General features: G+C 42.0%; 1 protein-coding gene across 2 annotated transcripts in view; it reads right to left on the bottom strand.

The window, feature by feature from the left end:
• LOC145353447 (cysteinyl leukotriene receptor 1-like) overlaps positions 1–17,481 on the bottom strand; it is a 176,969-nt gene that overhangs the window by 15,401 nt on the left and 144,087 nt on the right. For both annotated transcript variants that reach the window (XM_080204228.1, XM_080204229.1), the window contains exon 2: positions 1,928–2,118. The gene's annotated coding sequence lies outside the window, so the exon portion shown is untranslated. The remainder of the gene's footprint in view (positions 1–1,927; positions 2,119–17,481) is intronic.

Below are 17,481 nucleotides of genomic sequence, written 5' to 3'. Positions count from 1 at the left end.
TAACACTACATTCTGCACTCTGATTTCCCTCCTTATGAATGGTATGTTTTGTCAGCATAGCGCGCAAGAAACAATATTTTTCACTGTTTGCTAATACATGTGACAATAATAAATCAAATCAAATCCTGTAACTTTTCTACATCCTTTTGAAGTTTTACACTATCCTTCTCACAATTCACAAGTTTTGAAATTGTGTCCCCATCTACCAAGTCTCAGAAAAATCAAGGGGCCCAACACTGACCTCTGGAAATTCAAGCCTCCCTCCAGCATGAAAAACATTCAATAACCATTACACTCGTTTCCTGTTAATCAATTCCATATCCATGTTGCTACTGTCCCTTTTATTCATGAGCCTTAGTTTTACTCAAGTCTATTGTATGGGATTGTATGAAACATATTTTGGAAGTCCAGTGTTTGTGATTCTCCAGTGCTCTGAGATCACTGCTGAAGAAAGACCGAAAAATTATGGCCTGTGCCTCTGCAATTTCCAACCTCAACTTCCTCAGTATCATTAGGTGCATCTCATCTGGTTCCCATGCCTAGCAACATGAAGGACATGTTCTATTCAATACTTTCTCCTTTTTAACTGTAAAACCAGTTAGTCTCTGAATTACTTCCTCTTTTACCATGGTCTGGGTAGCACCTTCTTCCTTGGTTAAGACATGTGCAAAGCATTCATTTTGCACCTCAAATATGCCTTCTTTGCCACATGTAATTTCCCCTTTTGGATGTGAGTTGGCCTTGCTCCTAATTTAACACCTTTTACTATTTATATGTCTACGGAAGACTTTGCAAATCCCCTTCTTGTTGGCTGACAATGTATTTTCATTCTCCCTCTTTGCTTCTCTTATTTACTTCTTCATCTTTCTTCTGAACCCTCTAGATTCTGCTTTGTTTTCAATTTTAATTTTCGATCAGACATCTATCAGAAGCACACCTGTTCTTCATTATCTTAATTCTTTTTTTTAATCACCCTACCTTTCAAGTTAAGGGAGAGCACCTTGACTGGGCCCAAGTTATGTCTGATTTGAAGGTAGCCCATTGGTGGCCTAGCTGCCATTTTTCCTGCAAACCTTTGATTCCAGTTTGTTTAGAACATAGAAAAACTACAGCACATACAGGCCCTTCGGCCCACAAGTTGCACTGATGATATCCTACCTACTAGGCTTACCTATAACCTCAATCTATTAAGTCCCATGTACTCATCCAGAAGTCTCTTAAAAGACCCTATTGAATTTGCCTCCACCACCACCGACGGCAGTCGATTCCACTCACCCACCACCCTCTGAGTGAAAAACTTATCCCTAATATCTCCTCTGTACCTACTCCCCAGCACCTTAAACCTGTGTCCTCTCGTAGCAACCATTTCAGCCCTGGGAAAAAGCCTTTGAGAATCCACCCGATCTATACCTCTCAACATCTTATACACTTCTATCAAGTCACCTCTCATCCTTCATTTCTCCAAGGAGAAAAGACCGAGCTTCCTCAACCTATCCTCATAAGGCATGCCACCCAATCCAGGCAACATTCTTGTAACTCTCCTCTGCACCGTTTCAATAGCTTCCACATCCCACCTGTAGTGAGTTTATTTGGTCCAGATCCATTAGGAGATCATCCTGTAATGGTCATAGCACAGGAAGTGCACTCTTGATGTTGGAACAGCCCTGCCATTTCTCTATTCATTAATTGATAACCTTGTTACTAAACTTTAGTACTGATAATAAAACTTAAGAAATATTTACCAATATTAATTTGACTTACTACTATTAATATACCTTACTAATATTGATTAACCCTTAATAATGTTAAATCTTAAGAATAAAAGTTATGATTTACCAGCTACTCATTTGTTAATTATTAATGGTTAACATTTTTCAAATTTTTAAACTCAGTTGTGTAAATTCAATCTCTAAGCAGTTATACTCACCAGCTAAAGATCTTACTTTTCCATTAGGTCATTTTTCAGTTTTTTCAACATAGGGTACCCTTGGACTTTGAGTCTCTCCTGAAGGTAAGTGCCGTAGGTCTTTCTCCTCAGGCTATATTTATTTGCTCCCCAGTTCTGTATGTCTTGCAAAACCACCTCCCTCTGCCTCTCTCCTGAAGAGAAGTGCTTATCTTGCAAGACAAAAGTGTTTGAGAATAGGAGATGTGAAAGTTACCTCTAAACATTGCAATCACTTCTGTCTCTGGTGTAAAAGCACCAAGTCTGAACATAATTGATTTTGAAATTGGAATTCATAAAATTTGTTATTTCAAGTACTCAAAGAGAAATTTACCAGAAGTTTAAAAGGGATAATCAGATGTTTTATTTTACATAAAAGTAAATAGAAAAACAATCCAGGTGATTTCTGGGTATCAAAACAAAAGAAAGTTTGTTGGGAAGAAATAAGTTGAACATTAAGAAAACCTGTCAATCCAACAACACTTACTTGAATATGGAATAATTTTGAAAGGCAAAAAAATGTCAGATGCAATTTAGTAGGGTTACATTTGGGAAAATAATGTTATCTAAATAAAGAACAATAGCAAAAATATTGTTAATAGCTGAGATCAATATGGGAATATTTAATTTTTTTTCAAAAATATTATGAGAAGTTATTATTAGATTGCAAAATCTCTCCAGGACTCCTTAATAAAATACAATAGTAAATAATAGGACACCCACTTGGAATAAAAGATAGCAACATGAAAATCACACCACCAGATGGGGAATTGAATAACTTACCTTGGTCTATTAGTTCAATAGACTACATCAATCTGGTATGGATGTGAATTCTAGTGAAAGAAAAGTGTAGTTCAAACTAGTAAACTAATAGAATTCTCTTGGAGGTGTTTGTGCCCTTGCCTACGAACTTAAGATAACTGAATTTGGTAGCCTGGCCACCACCCAAGGTAATGGGACCATGTGGACGGGGTGGGGCAGATACCTTAGTGGGTATGCACAATGTGCAACTCAGTTGTAAGGGTTCAACACACTGGTGAGAACATTATCAGTCAAGACTACTACTCAAGACTGAGGTGGACCAGGCCTCTGGCCTTAATTTGCACCATTGGGTATGCGTACTTGGGGACCTGAAAGTGGCACAAAATGCACTTCTGGCCATGATTGGCCACAGAACCCGATTTCACGCAATTAATGGACAGCCAGCATGAAACGTGTATTGAGAATGCTCAACACCATTGAGGAAAGCGGGTGCCAAGGGACTGTGCAGGCTGGCGCTTCTAGTAGACTCCCTCAAGGCAGGCAACTGCCACGGAACTGCAGATCTCTACAAATTAAAAGTGATGAAGAAACTCATTAATTGTGATGAGGTAGCACTTTCAAGCACCCAACAGCAGAACTCAGAAAACTTTAGTCCCCAGACGGTTTTGTTAACTTCATTTCAGCCCTGACGTTCATCTTGCCCTGGACAGGTAATTAAAATGCGAAGGCCATCTGGCCAATTGGCCCACCCACCCACCATAGAAATAGACAGGCCATGTGAAATTGCTGATAATTGACTCCTTAATGGAAATTCCCTGCTTAATTGTCAGTAGGCACATTTTCGACTTCTGCATGCACCTGCCATCTGAAAAATCACACAAGTACACACTGATATCGGGACAAACACCTGACATCTTCTCATGTAATTTCACATGCTTCCAGGTCAGGCATGCACCAACCTGAACAACTTAAAATTTTGGCCATCAATCTTTTTCCTTGATATTAAATTTATTCAGAGGACATAGCATCACAAAGCTCTGCATTCTATTAACCCAATGTCCCAGCTAATTCTCTTTATACTCCTGAGTAAATCAAATAAACTCATTAACACCTCTTACAGGGACACTAACAAAAAACTTTTCAAGGAAATATATTTAAATTAAGTCAGATGATGTACTCTAGCTCCTACCATACCCACTGTTGCAGGATGTTTCACTTGTACCAAAGGACATTGCATTCTTTTAAAGTAAAGTTTATTAGTCACAAGTAAGGTTTACATTAACACTGCAATGAAATTACTCTGAAATTCCCCTAGTCTCCATACTCCGGCACCTGTTTGGGTTAATGTACCTAACCAGCACATCTTTCAGACTGTGGGACAAAACCAGAGCACCTGGAGGAAACCCACACAGACACAGGGAGAATATGCAAACTCCACACAGACACTGACTCAAGCCAGGAATTGAACCTGGATTCTTGGTGCTATGAGGCAGCAGTGCTAACCACTGTGCCCACCCCTCCCTCTGCAAAGAGACGTGGGCATGGATGTAATCACCATAACATAATCGGACTACTGATGAGGGCGAGGAAATGAAGAATGTGCAGCAGCAGCATATATAGGAAAGCTTTCCACACAGAGTAGAATGGCACAGAGAAAATTTCCATGATACGGCTCAAATTGTAGGGTTGGAATTCTCAAGGGAGGTTTCAGGATCCATCGCCAATGTGAAATTCCTCCAATCATTGGTCAGTTCCTACAGGACTCCACCACATGCTTGAGCTGCCTCAAAGTCACATGTGCACTATGTTTGAAGGTTCTGGATGGATTTGATGGTGAACCTAACTCTTTTTATGTGTTGCTTTGACTGCCAATAAAATAAACTATATAACAAATAAACTAATGGATAAGTTAGCAGCACCTGAAGGGGCTCTGTAACAAAAAGACAAAACTCTAAAGGAAACTTATCAAATTAAGTTAATGTTCCCATAGTTGATAATGCACTCTAGCCCCAGGAATGCCCACCAACCATGGAAGGCCTCAATCGTACTGGCAAACACTGCATGTATCCTCTCTGACATACCCAGGTGCAAATGTAGCTGTGGAATGGGACAGACAATCGAATTTGATGATTGCTCTATGTCCCACTGCCTGACCCTGTAATGGTCACTTTGGCCAGGCCACAGGCCCACCTACCCTCGGCATTGAATGGCCAAAGATCAGAAAAGTGGGACTAAAGTGCAACCAAAACCTCAGCCCCCTCAAAAAGTGGAATGGGAGCTGCAACCTCAGGCAACTTATATATACATGCAACACTGACTCTTCAAAGCTACAGAAAATACAGGCGGCTGGGGAATTCATGAACCAGCTTAACCTTCTGTTGCACTGGACTGCTGTAAGGTGCCAGATGGTAAAGCGGAGGACTCCCAAGTGTGATGACTTCCGCTGCGAGTCCCATCTCTTCCAGATGGCAGGATGGAAGCCTGTCCAAAGCATGTCCAGATTGTTGACGAGGGTGAGGGAGTGAAGGGAGCGCAGCAGCAGCCCGTACAGGAAACCACTGTGCAAAGTGGAAAGGCACTCTGGCCAAGTGGCCAATGGCCTAAGCAACTAGACCCAACATAAAATTGGATGCTCTAAATTTAACACAGCTAAACAGCTTCTGTAATCAAGGCTTGATGGAATGCAGGAGAATTTCATAGTATCTTTATTACAATGTTAATGTAAGCTTTTCTTGTGACAAATAATTAAACTTTAACTTTATGGGATGCAAACAGGCCAAGGTTACCACAGATCAAAAACCAACAGGGTCCAGCCCAGACCTGCCTTGCATATTGAACCGAAGTGCTTGACCTTAACATGGAAGAATGGTTCTGACCCAAAACCCATCAAGAGATACTCAGACAGACAACGGAAAAAGTACTATGTCTATGTATTTATGTACTCACTGGTGCCTCAGATTAACAAATTTTGAAAAGGGGTATGTGCACCCAGGACACCTAAGAAATGGACACCTAACCTTATTGGGTACTATGATCTCCACCCTGTGACACTATTGGCTGAAAACCAGAGAACATTCCAGAACAGCTCAGAGGGAGGGGTAAAAATGGACATCTGGAGATGACCCCCCCCAGTGAAGACTTGACCAGTCTGCTACAATCTGTGACCCATGATGACAGAAGAGGACATTCAAGATCCACATTTGTACCAAGAAGATCAAGTTCATCTGTCAATCTAAACTCAGTGAATTGAATACAACAGCCTGGTCAGGTTTACCAGAACGGGTAGAATGTGTGTTTTGCAGACAGTCAGTGTAGTTTGGGGAAAAGTCAATGTAATTTATTCTGTAAGAGTTATTTCTTTAACTTGCAAGTATTTTAATAAAACTAAGTTTGAACCACAGTCCTTTGTCTCATAAAGTAAGAGCACCTGGGTAAATGTATTTTTGAGTAATAAGCTGGTGGAACTGTCTGTGTAGAATATTTCGCAAGCAACTCCACAGAGGAAATTTCCATGTGACAGGTCAAATTGTGGGGTTGAGGTTCCCAAGGAAGGTTTCGAGACACAGCTCTCATGTGAAATTCCGTCCAATTAGGAGTCAATTTAGATGGGAGTCCACCGCATGCTTAAGCCATCTTGACACCTCAAGCACCACAGTTTAAAAGCTTTGGATGACTTTGTTGGTGAGTCTGATTATTTATATATGCTTTAAGCCGTTACATCACCTGCACATCTTTAATAGCATAATTAATCAACCACGAACATGCACAACTGGCTGGCAAGACTCATCCTCTTCATGATCAGATTCTTCATCAGATGACAGAACTGTCTCCATCAGATTCTTATCTGCCTGAGTGTCCCCTTTCTGGAGGGCCAGTTTGTGTAATGCACAGAATATGACAATTTTATCTAACACTTCATGCAGTTGCATATTGTATAGCAGTGATCTGTTCCATGACTGTCACGTGGATGAATGGCTTATTGTACCTCCTCTCAGATTCAGTCCATGGATTTCACACCATCTTCTTAGGTTGTATCCTCTTTCATCATACTAGCCATTCAAAGGTACTGGCCCTGTGAACATCCCTGGTACCTGGAAGTGTCTAAGGATAGAGGCATCATCATTGCAATTGTGATAGCATATACATATCTGCACTATCCATTGCTTATAGTCATATACTAGCTGGACATTAATTGAATGAGATCTTTTTCTGTTGATGAATGTTCCTGTCTAGAAGTTGCTTCAACTATTATTTCTTACACCTTTGGAATTCTGGCAATGCTTGAACACGCTGGCTCTTTCACACTAAATGAAATAACTCATGCATCCACTTGAACATGGTATCGTGATCAACTTGATGCAGTGATGCACAGCTGGCTGAGTTATCCCATACTGATCTTCAGATGATGTTTGGGAGGACCTCAAGATGAAAACTTAAAGGGCCATTGTGACTTTCACTAGCATGGAATGTCCACCTACCTAATTGGATGCAACCCCCCCCCCAGCTAGCACATCACAGATTCCTGTGACTGTGTCACTGGCCAGCTGCAGCCTTCGCAGACACTGTCCCTCCGTCATTGGTAAGTATAATGTGGAGATGCCGGCATTGGACTGGCGTAAACACAGTAAGAAGTCTCACAACACCATGTTAAAGTCCAACAGGTTTATTTGTAGCAAATGCCACTAGCTTTCGGAACTGGCTGTTCCTTCGTCAGGTGGTGATTTGCAGCCTTAATACCTACTTTAGCAACACTCTCTGATAAAAAATGTAAATCCTACTGACATATTTCCTGTGCATTCACAACAACAGAATGTGGGCAATATGTTACTGGGTCAATTAACTTGTTAACGACCTTAAATGCTTGTTAATTAGCTAATTAAAAATGGTGGGTGAGCTAATGATTTAAATGCCCACCCAACTTTCATACTATGTCAGATTGGCATGATGATATCGGGTTCTTGACCTAATGTCATCATAATGTATTTGATGCATATACAAGACTCCTTCAATCCCAATTCCAGCACCTAATATTCAGCTCCATGTCTAAAAAATGTCTACAACTAGGGTAATTTTTTAAAAATTCTGTAGATATGAACATTGCTGGCAAAGCCAGTATTTTTTGCCCATCCCTAATTGCCATTGAAAAGTTGTTGGTGAGTTGCTTTCTTGAACTGCTGCAGTCCATCTGCTGTAGGTACATGCACAGTGCTGTTAAAAAGGCGATTCCAGGATCTTGACCCAGCGACAGTGAAGGAATGGCAATATAGTTCTAAGTCAGGATGGTGTGTGGCTTAGAGATGAACTTGCAGGTCGGTATTTCCATGTGTCTGCTGTCCTTGTTCTTCTAGGTGGTAGGAGTCACAATTTGTTGTTGAAAAAACCTTTGATGCAAAGCTGCCACTCTGGTGGTGGAGGGAATGAATGTTGAAGACGGTGGATGGGGTGCCAATTTCTTGAACTGCTTTTTCCTGGTTGGTGTTCCGCTTCTTGTGTGCTGTCGGAGCTGTATTCATACAGGCAAGTGAAGATGTTACATCACTCTCCTGACTTGCACCTTGTAGATGTTGGACAGCTTTGGTGAACCAAGAATTAAGTTACTCGCTATAGAATTCCCCATCTCTAACCTGCTCTTTTAGTCACAATATATACTTATATGGCTTGTCCAGTTCAGTTTCTGGTCAATGATAACCCCTAGGATGTTGACAGTGGGGATTCAGTGATGATAATGCCATTGAATGTCAAGGGAAGGTGGTCAGGTTCTCTCTAGTTGGAGACAGTCGTTACCTGGTACTTTTGTCCAGGTCTGGCTGTGTGTAGGCACAATAAGAAATCTCATAGCACCAGGTTAAAGTCCAATAGGTTTATTTGGTAGCAAATGCCACTAGCTTTCAGGGCTTTGCCCCTTCGTCAGGTGAGTGGAGAATTCTGATCACAAACAGGGGATATAAAGGCACACACTCAGTTTACAGAATACTGATTAGAATGCAAGTCTTTACAGCTAATCAAGTCTTAAAGGTGCAGACAATGTGAGTGGAGATAGCATTAACCATAGGTTAAAGAGATGTGTACTGTCTCCAGACAGGACAGTAAGTGAGATGTTGCAAGCCCAGGCAAGTCATTGGGATTACAAGTAGCATGACATGAACTCAAGATCCCGATTGAGGCCATCCTCATGTGTGCGGAACTTGGCTATCAGAAACTGTCACTCTCGCAGTTAAGCTCTTTTATCTATGTTTGGACCAAGACTGTAATCAATTCAGTAACTGAGTGGCCCTGGAGGAAGCCAAACTGAACATCAGTGAGCAGGTTATTCCTGAGTAAGTGCCACTTGATGGCACTGTTGACAGCACCTTCCATCAGTTTACTGATGATTGAAAGTAGACTGAAAGGGTGATAGCTCATCAGGTTGCATTGTCCTGCTTTTTGTGGACAGCACGTTCCTGGGGAATTTTCCACATTGCTAGGTAGATGCCAATGTTGTAGCTATACTGAAACAGCTTGAATGGGGCACAGCTAATTGTGAAACACAAGTCTTCAGTACTCTAGCCTGAATGTTCTCAGGGTCCAAGGCCTTTCCAGTATCCAGTGCCTTCAGACATTACTTGACATCACGTCTTCTGAATCAAATTGGCTAGGGACTTCAGGAGAGGGCTGAGATGAATCATCCATGGTCGTGATGTTAAAGTGAAAGTTTACAGCAAGTGAAATCTTGTTCACTTAGATTAAATTTGGTTCAAATTTTAATTAATAGATCCCCAGGGGAATGTCAACAATTGAAAATGTGAGCAGTATTCCCTTCCTAACAGTTTGAAATAATTCAGAAATGTTTATGAAGTAGATTAACTTGAAGATTATTTATTTTATATTGATTGGCTTCACTAAACGATGGGCAAAGAAAGCAACTACATGCAGGGAAAAGTCAGCTAGTTGTATTTAGTGCAACCAAGTCTGTGAGGTCTTTAAGCCAGCATGATAAGAATTCCCCGCACCCCAGGCATATTCTTTTCCAGTTTCTTCCATCAGGAAAAAGATACAGAAGTCTGAGGTCAAGTAACAACCAACTCAAGAACAGCTTCTTCCCTGTTGCCATCAGACTTTTGAATGGACCTAACTTATACTAAGTTGATCTTTCTCTCCACCCTAACTATGACTGTAACACTACATTCTGCAACCTCTCATTTCCTTCTCTGTGTACAATGTGCTTTGTCTGCATAGTGGACAGGAAACAATATTTTTCACTATATACTAATGCATGTAACAATAAAATCAAATAAATGACATGGGGGTGGGGTATAGTGTGCAATCTCCCCACTGACAGATTGGCGCAGGCACAGTGACCCTCTCAGCTGGTCTCTCTAGCAGGTTAAGTCCCACAATGCACTTACTGGTGCAAATCCCCCTGAGGCACTAGCAGAGTGCCGGAGACTTGTGAAACTATGTACACCCAAAATAAATTGGTGGTTTTCCTGCCTGTTGGGCACTTAGTTTTTTTGGGGAGAATCCCAGCCTAAATATTTGACCTTCTATTTAAGGTCAAGAGGAAGGTAAATTATGATTTATGATGGTTTCCAACAGGGTCCAGATTGAGATTATTTGAATGATCTTTTTTGTGCAAATCTGATTATAAAGTTGCCTGATTTCCACAGTATGAGATTATTGATATTTTTAATTATTCATGGGAGGTGGGCAATGCTGATAAGGGCAGCATTATTACTTATCCCTAATTGCAATTGAGAAGGTTGTGGTCAGCTGCCTCCCTGACAACTGAATGACTTGCCAGGCCATTTCAAAGGGCAGTAAAAGCTTGTTTTGGTGGGAGGATGTAAAGAGTTAAATTTCACACTGTTACCTCCCACCACAGATGCTTCCTGTCATGGCCTAATTTTTTTGCAAAGGCTTGTTTTTGCAGAAATTTGGTCAGCAGAAGCTAGTGCATCGTTACCTGGAATTGTTTTCACCAGACAGCAATAAATTCCTTTCCTTTAATTGTATCTGAATACACCAGATAATAATTATTGACTGTTAACTAACTCAATGCACTAAACAACACTGGACTTTGTTACTTGTTAACTACATCCTAGCTATAAAGATTAGAACAAAACATTATGTTCTCAAGGCCATTAGACTGTTTGATCATGTGATGTTAAATTAAAAAGGGCAAAAAGAATGTGCTGGGAAGGGCCCCAAAATAGCGAAAGGAAATAGGCAGGAGTACAAGTCCATGAGAATCAAAGGGGACTGTACGTGCAAGGGAAAGATGCAGAGATAGAAGACCCAGAGTAAGAGACAAAGAAAATGGAACCACTGACAAACTTCGGAGTTCAGCGTTCAACGGATAATATCAGTTCTGTTAGGTGTTGTAAACTGTTCCTTAAACACATTAATATTTTAATTTCAGTCATTCTTACAGACAGGCTAGCAGAGCAAAACTGAAATTCTCTTCCTTAACTGTCCGTAATCAGTGTGGTTTTGGAGAGGCAGCTATCAGGGTTCATAATTCCCTGGATTGTGTGATCAATTTAGAAACAAAAGGTAGCTAGCTTTTGTGGGTTTAAATAAAGAGCTTTTTATTTACTCATTCAACCCAAATGTTTAAAAGCTATATCATCATTCCCACACATGCCATAAAGGCACAGATAGAGAAAATAGTATACTTTTACAAGTTGTAAATAGTTCAAGTGTTGGATTCTTGTGGAAGAACTGCCGCTTTGGGCTTGAGAGAAGCCTTTGTCCACTCTTGAATTATGATTCAGATAGTTTAAGTTTCAGGATTATTGCAAGATAAGAACATGAGAACATAAGAAATAGGAACAGGAATAGGCCATTTAGCCCTTCGAGCCTGCCCCGCCATTCAACAAGATCATGGCTGATCTGAAGTGGATCAGTTCCACTTTCCCGCTTTCTCCCCATAACCCTTAATTCCCTTGTCTATCAGAAACCTATCTATCCGTGACTTAAATATATTTAGCGAGGTCACCTCCACCACTTCAATGAGCAGAGAATTCCAGAGACTCACCATCCTTTGAGTGAAGAAGTTCCTCCTCAACTCTGATCTAAACTGCGCACCACCCCCCCCTTATTTTGAGGCTGTGCCCTCTAGTTCTGCTATCCTTTCTAAGCGGGAAGAATCTCTCTACCTCTACCCTATCTATCCCCTTCATTATCTTATATGTCTCTATAAAATCCCCCCTCAGCCTTCTGAACTCCACGAGTACAGACCCAGTCTATTCAATCTCTCTTCATAGGCTAACCCCCTCATCTCCGGTATCAGCCTAGTGAACCTTCTCTGCACTCCCTCCAAGGCCAATATATCCTTTCACAAATGCGGCAACCAAAACTGCACACAGTATTCCAGCTGCGGCCTCACCAGTGCCCTGTACAGTTGCAGCAAGATCTCCTCACTTTTATATTCTATCCCCCTCACTAGGAAGGCCAACATTCCATTCGCCTTCTTGATCACTTGCTGCACCTGCAGACTGGGTTTTTGCGATTCGTGCACAAGGACCCCCAGGTCCCTCTGCACCGTAGCATGCTGCAGTTTTTCACCCTTTGAATAATAATCCCTCCTACTATTATTTCTACCAAAGTGGATAACCTCACATTTGCTAACATTATACTCCATCTGCTAGGTCCTTGCCCACTTACTCAGCCTATCCAGATCTCTCTGCAGACTTTCTGCGCCTTCCACGTGATTTGCTTTTCCACTCATCTTCGTGTCATCAGTAAATTTCGTCACCCTACACTCAGCCCCCTCCTCCAGATCGTCTATGTAAATGGTAAACAGTTGAGGCCCCAGCACCGATCCCTGCAGCACTCCACTAGTCACCAACTGCCAACCAGAATAGCACCCATTGATTCCAACTCTCTGCTTTCTATTAGACAGCCAATCCTCTATCTATGTGAACACCTTACCCCAACTCCGTGCACCCTAACCTTCTGCAGCAACCTTTTGTGAGGCACCTTATCAAACACCTTCTGGAAATCTAAAAACACCACATCCACCGGTTCCCCTCTGTCTACCGCACTAGTCACATCCTCATAGAAATCCAATAAATTCGATAAACACGACTTCCCCTTCACGAATCCGTGCTGTGTCTGCTTGATCAAACCGTTCTTTTTTAGGTGCCTCGCTATTTCTCCTTTGATGATGGATTCAAGCATTTTTCCAACTACGGACGTTAAACTAACCAGCCTTAATTCCCTGCCTTTTGTCTGCTACCTTTTTTAAACAGTGGCGTAACATTAGCCGTTTTCCAATCTTCTGGCACTTCCCCAGAGTCCAGTGAATTTTGATAAATAATTACTAAGGCATCCGCTATCACCTCTGCCATTTCTTTCAGAACCCTGGGATGCATTCCATCCGGTCCCAGGGACTTGTCTACAGTCAGTGTTAGACTGACACTGTTAGGTAGTGTCAGTCTAACAGGCACTACCTCTCTAGTGGCATTAACTGCATTAATGACCTCATCTCCTACCATCCTTCTATCTTTAATATTCGGCAAGTTATGTGAAGACCGACACAAAAAACCTATTTAAAGCCTCAGCCATTTCCTCGTTACCCACGGCTAAATCCCCCCTCTCGTCCTCCAAGGGTCCAACATTCACTCTAGTCCGTCTCTTCTTCATTATATATTTGCAAAAACTTTTACTATCATTTTTTATGTTGAGAGCTAGTTTAGCTTCATAGTCTATCTATCCTTTCTTTATCGCTTTCTTAGTCATTCTTTGTTGTTTTTTAAATCTTTCCCAGTCTTCTAATCATCCACTATTTTTAGCCGCTCTGAACACATCAGCTTTTAATTTAATACTCTCCTTTATTTCCTTTGATAACCACAGCTGGTTATCTCTTCTCTTACAGTCCTTCTTTACCATCGGAATATATTTCTGCTGAGTACCGAAGATCTCCTTAAAAATCCTCCACTGTTCCTCAGCCGTCCTACCAACCAATCTGCGCCTCCAACCTACATTCGTCAATTCCGCCCTCATCTTATCATACTCCCCTTTGTTCAAACAGAGGACACAGGTTCAGGACCCTACTTTCTCATCCTCCATCTGCATCAGAAATTCAACCATACTATGATCACTCGTCCCAAGAGGATCCCTCACAAGAAGATCCCTAATTCTACCTGCCTCATTACACAGTACTAGATCTAAGATAGCTTGCTCCCTCGTAGGTTCCGTTACATACTGTTAAAGGAAACTATCCTGACAGCACTCCAGAACTCTTCCTCAAGCCCACTGTGTCCGACTTGGGTCATCCAATCAATATGCAGATTAAAATCCCCCACAATTATAGCCATTCTGTTTCTGCATGCATCAATTATTTGTTTGTTTATAGCCCGCCCCACCTCAAAGTTATTATTTGGGGCCTATAGACCACACCCACCAGTGTCTTTCTCCCCTTACTATTCCTTATCTCCACCCACAATGATTCCACGTTTTGCTCTTTGGAGCCTATATCTTCTCTTACTACCGCCCTGATATTTTCCTTTATTAACAGAGCTACCCCACCTCCTTTTTCCTCCTGTCTATCCTTCCTAAACACCTGATACCCCTGGATATTCAGTTCCCAGTCACGGTCACCCTGCAACCACGTTTCTGTAATGGCCTTAAAGAGGCCATTGAAGAGATGAATGATCAGCAGGTTAGTTGTGGTTTTCATATCAGGATGGACTTGGGAATGCAGTTTGGAATCTGGCTGGAAGGACCTTTGAGGTATATAGCCTCTAGGTTCATAAAGGCAACAATGACAGCCCTTTGTTGCAGCTGCTGCCTCTTTCAATTTTTTTCTGCCGACTGCAGAAACACTGCCTCCCCCTCCTCCCCTGAGATCTTCCTTGTCTTTGTTTTGGAATAGATACCTTAAAGCCAGGGCTGCAGTTCTAAATAGTTTCAGGACATGGCTGTTGACATTGTCTTTCTGTGACAGTGTGATTTCCCCAAAAATGTGCTGTCTGGGCATGTTAGTAAAGGGAGGATTTAGTTAGAAACTCTGGAAGCTTAAGATAGTCTATGAAATTGCAAAGATCCTTATCATCCTTATCATCTTATCATTTCACCAGTATCCATTTTAAATAAAAGAGAGTTTCAGAAACTTCTATGCAAACAGAATCAATGGCTGCAATTTTACTGTACCTCCCACCATGGGAATTGGAGAGGGCAAGGGACAGACCAGGGGATGGTCCACTGATGTCAGGCAGGATTTTATTGTTTCAGGACAAGTGGGGCTGTAAAATCCCCCCTAGTATTTAAAGTTATGAATATGAGATGCTTTTACTGGGTGTAATACTATTGTGACCAATCAAATTGATTCAATCCATTCAATGATACAATGTGTTTTGCACACTGGATTTATGGAACTGCAAACAACTTACAAAAAGGGCTATCATCGATCTATGTGATGTGACATTGAAATAAAATGGAAACCTGAGGCAATCCAATATAACAATGTATTGTGATGAATGTGACTAGAATTATACTGTGAGTTAATAACCATGACATGTGTTATGATGGGCATGGAGGATCAACAATAAATCTCCCTGTGGACCTTGTAGAATACGAGTTCCCATATTAGGCAAGTGTAGGCTCGCCCAGTAGGGAAGGAGCAGTGGGGAGCTTTAAAATCAGCTGGCTCCCCTCAGGCTGGCAGTCAAAAGACTCAGGCCTGTCCTGCACTCTATAGCTGATGAACGGCATTTCAAACACATTGTAAATAAAGGGTGATAGGTGATGGAAAAACTGGCCTTAGTGAGATTGTTACATTGGTGATGAGGAGTAAAATAAATTATTTTCTTCCCTCTGGATCATCTTTACTGCCGAGACAAGAAATCCTCCAGTAAGAAATTGTTTCTTTCTGGTAAACTTTAAGCCTATGATGCAAGCATAGAAGACCGGGCCCAATATCAGAGCACACATATTATTGTTTTTGGACAGCAAAGCACAAAGTGATCCTATTGACGGCGTGCGAGTCCTGACCTTCAGTATAATAAAAAGCCTGACCTACCCGAATATCCCTGACTCCAAAACCTTTAACAAATTGGTGGACCTGGTTAAAGGCTGTGACCTATTTGGGTAAATGGCAAGGATCTTCATCCAGTGGAAGATAAGATGAGGGCCATTAAGGAGGCGCTAACTCCAAGGAACCAACAGAATTGAAATCCTTCCTGGGGTTAGTGAATTATTACAGGAAGTTTCTTCCAAATTTAGCTCCCTTGTTAGCCTCCTTGCAAACCCCACCATGGAACTTTAGTCGTTGTTTTGGGAGCCGGGGGGTGAGCAGTGCCACAGCTGGAAGCTTTCAACAGTGTTAAACAACGGCTTTTGTCCTTAATGTATTGCTCATTTTGACCCTGAAAAACACCTTCCCTTATCTTGACATGCGATCCCTCCCCATATGGGGTTGGGGTGGCACATTGCTGGAGAGATGGAACAGAGAAACCTACTGTCCGTGCATCTAGGATCCTCTCTGATGCCAAGCAGAAATATTCCCAGATCGTGAAAGTAGGGTTGGCAGTTGTCTTTGGTGTTAAAAATTCCCATCAATACGTCTACAGTAGATGCTTCATCATGGTAACTGATCATAAACCATTGTTGGGACTTTTTAAAGAAGACAAGGCAAACCACCCCATTGCCTCTGCCTGTATGCAGCACTGGGTCTTGTTAGCTTCTGAATGCCTCCTTGAGCACCACCACTCCAGGACCTGGATATCTAACACCGAGTCATCTGCCGCTGCTCATAACCCCCAGCTTCACCACCACCTGTGGAAGAGGTTGTGATGACCCTCAATTTTTTGGACACCTTGCCAGTGTCTGCAAGGCAAGTCAAGGCCTGGAGCAAAAGGACCAAATCTTACGTAAATTGAAAAGCATAGTATTACATAGGGAGATTCAGAGGACAAACCTCAGATGAAATGAGACATTATTGGATGAAGAAAGATGATGAGATGACTTCAGCCAGGTTAATGAGGTTGGCTGCTGGAGTATGAACTACCTGATGAGTCCTAACCTGCTCTTGGACCTGGTGAGACGTGCCATTAATAGGTCCAGGCAGCGGGTGATCGACGGAGTCGTCCATCCAGACTGTCTGCCCCTCTATCACGGCTACATTCGTGGCCAGGTGTCCCTGGAGAGGGAGCATGCGGTGTCCACAGGCGCCGCGGGGGCTGGGGTGCGTTATTGACCCTGATAATCACACTTTGATTTAATGTTTTAAGTTTCCTTTGGACTTTGGTTTCTGTTCGGGCCGTCCCCCCTTTCCTTTCTGGGACGCTGCCCCTCTTAATTTGTCCCTAAGTTAATTTGAGTTTGTTTACTTGTTGGGTCGTCAAAAGAACTACCTGATGGTTAAATCAGGGAGTCTCATGCTCTCTATTTAAAGTGGGTATGTCAGTCTCTTAGCCTGCGTTTGGCAGGGAGCAACTGGAGAGTTGGCTGTATACAGTTGTAAGGTGATGTATGGTACAGATGTAAAGTAATTTGGTGATGGGACTTTTGCCTCCATGGAGTTATTACAGTGACAACGGGGAAAAAGGAGTGACCTAAAGGAACTTGCTGAATCACCATGCCACTGTTTGGGAAGCTGGACTCTTGAGCCCGCAGTGGAGGATTGGGCCCAATATGTGGAAAGGATGAAGTATTTCTTCAGGGCAAATGGCATAACCTCAGATGAAAAGCAAAGGGTTATCTTTTGACGATGGACCAGCAGCTTTTTTGATTATGCACAGTTCAACTTTCCTTGAGGCACCAGACACAAAGTTTTCTAAGAGTTGTCAAAC

This window comes from Carcharhinus amblyrhynchos, chromosome 15 (assembly GCF_965287045.1).
Source record: "Carcharhinus amblyrhynchos chromosome 15, sCarAmb.v2.hapA, whole genome shotgun sequence".
NCBI lineage: Eukaryota > Metazoa > Chordata > Chondrichthyes > Carcharhiniformes > Carcharhinidae > Carcharhinus > Carcharhinus amblyrhynchos.
This window is presented reverse-complemented; position numbering and strand designations above follow the sequence as displayed.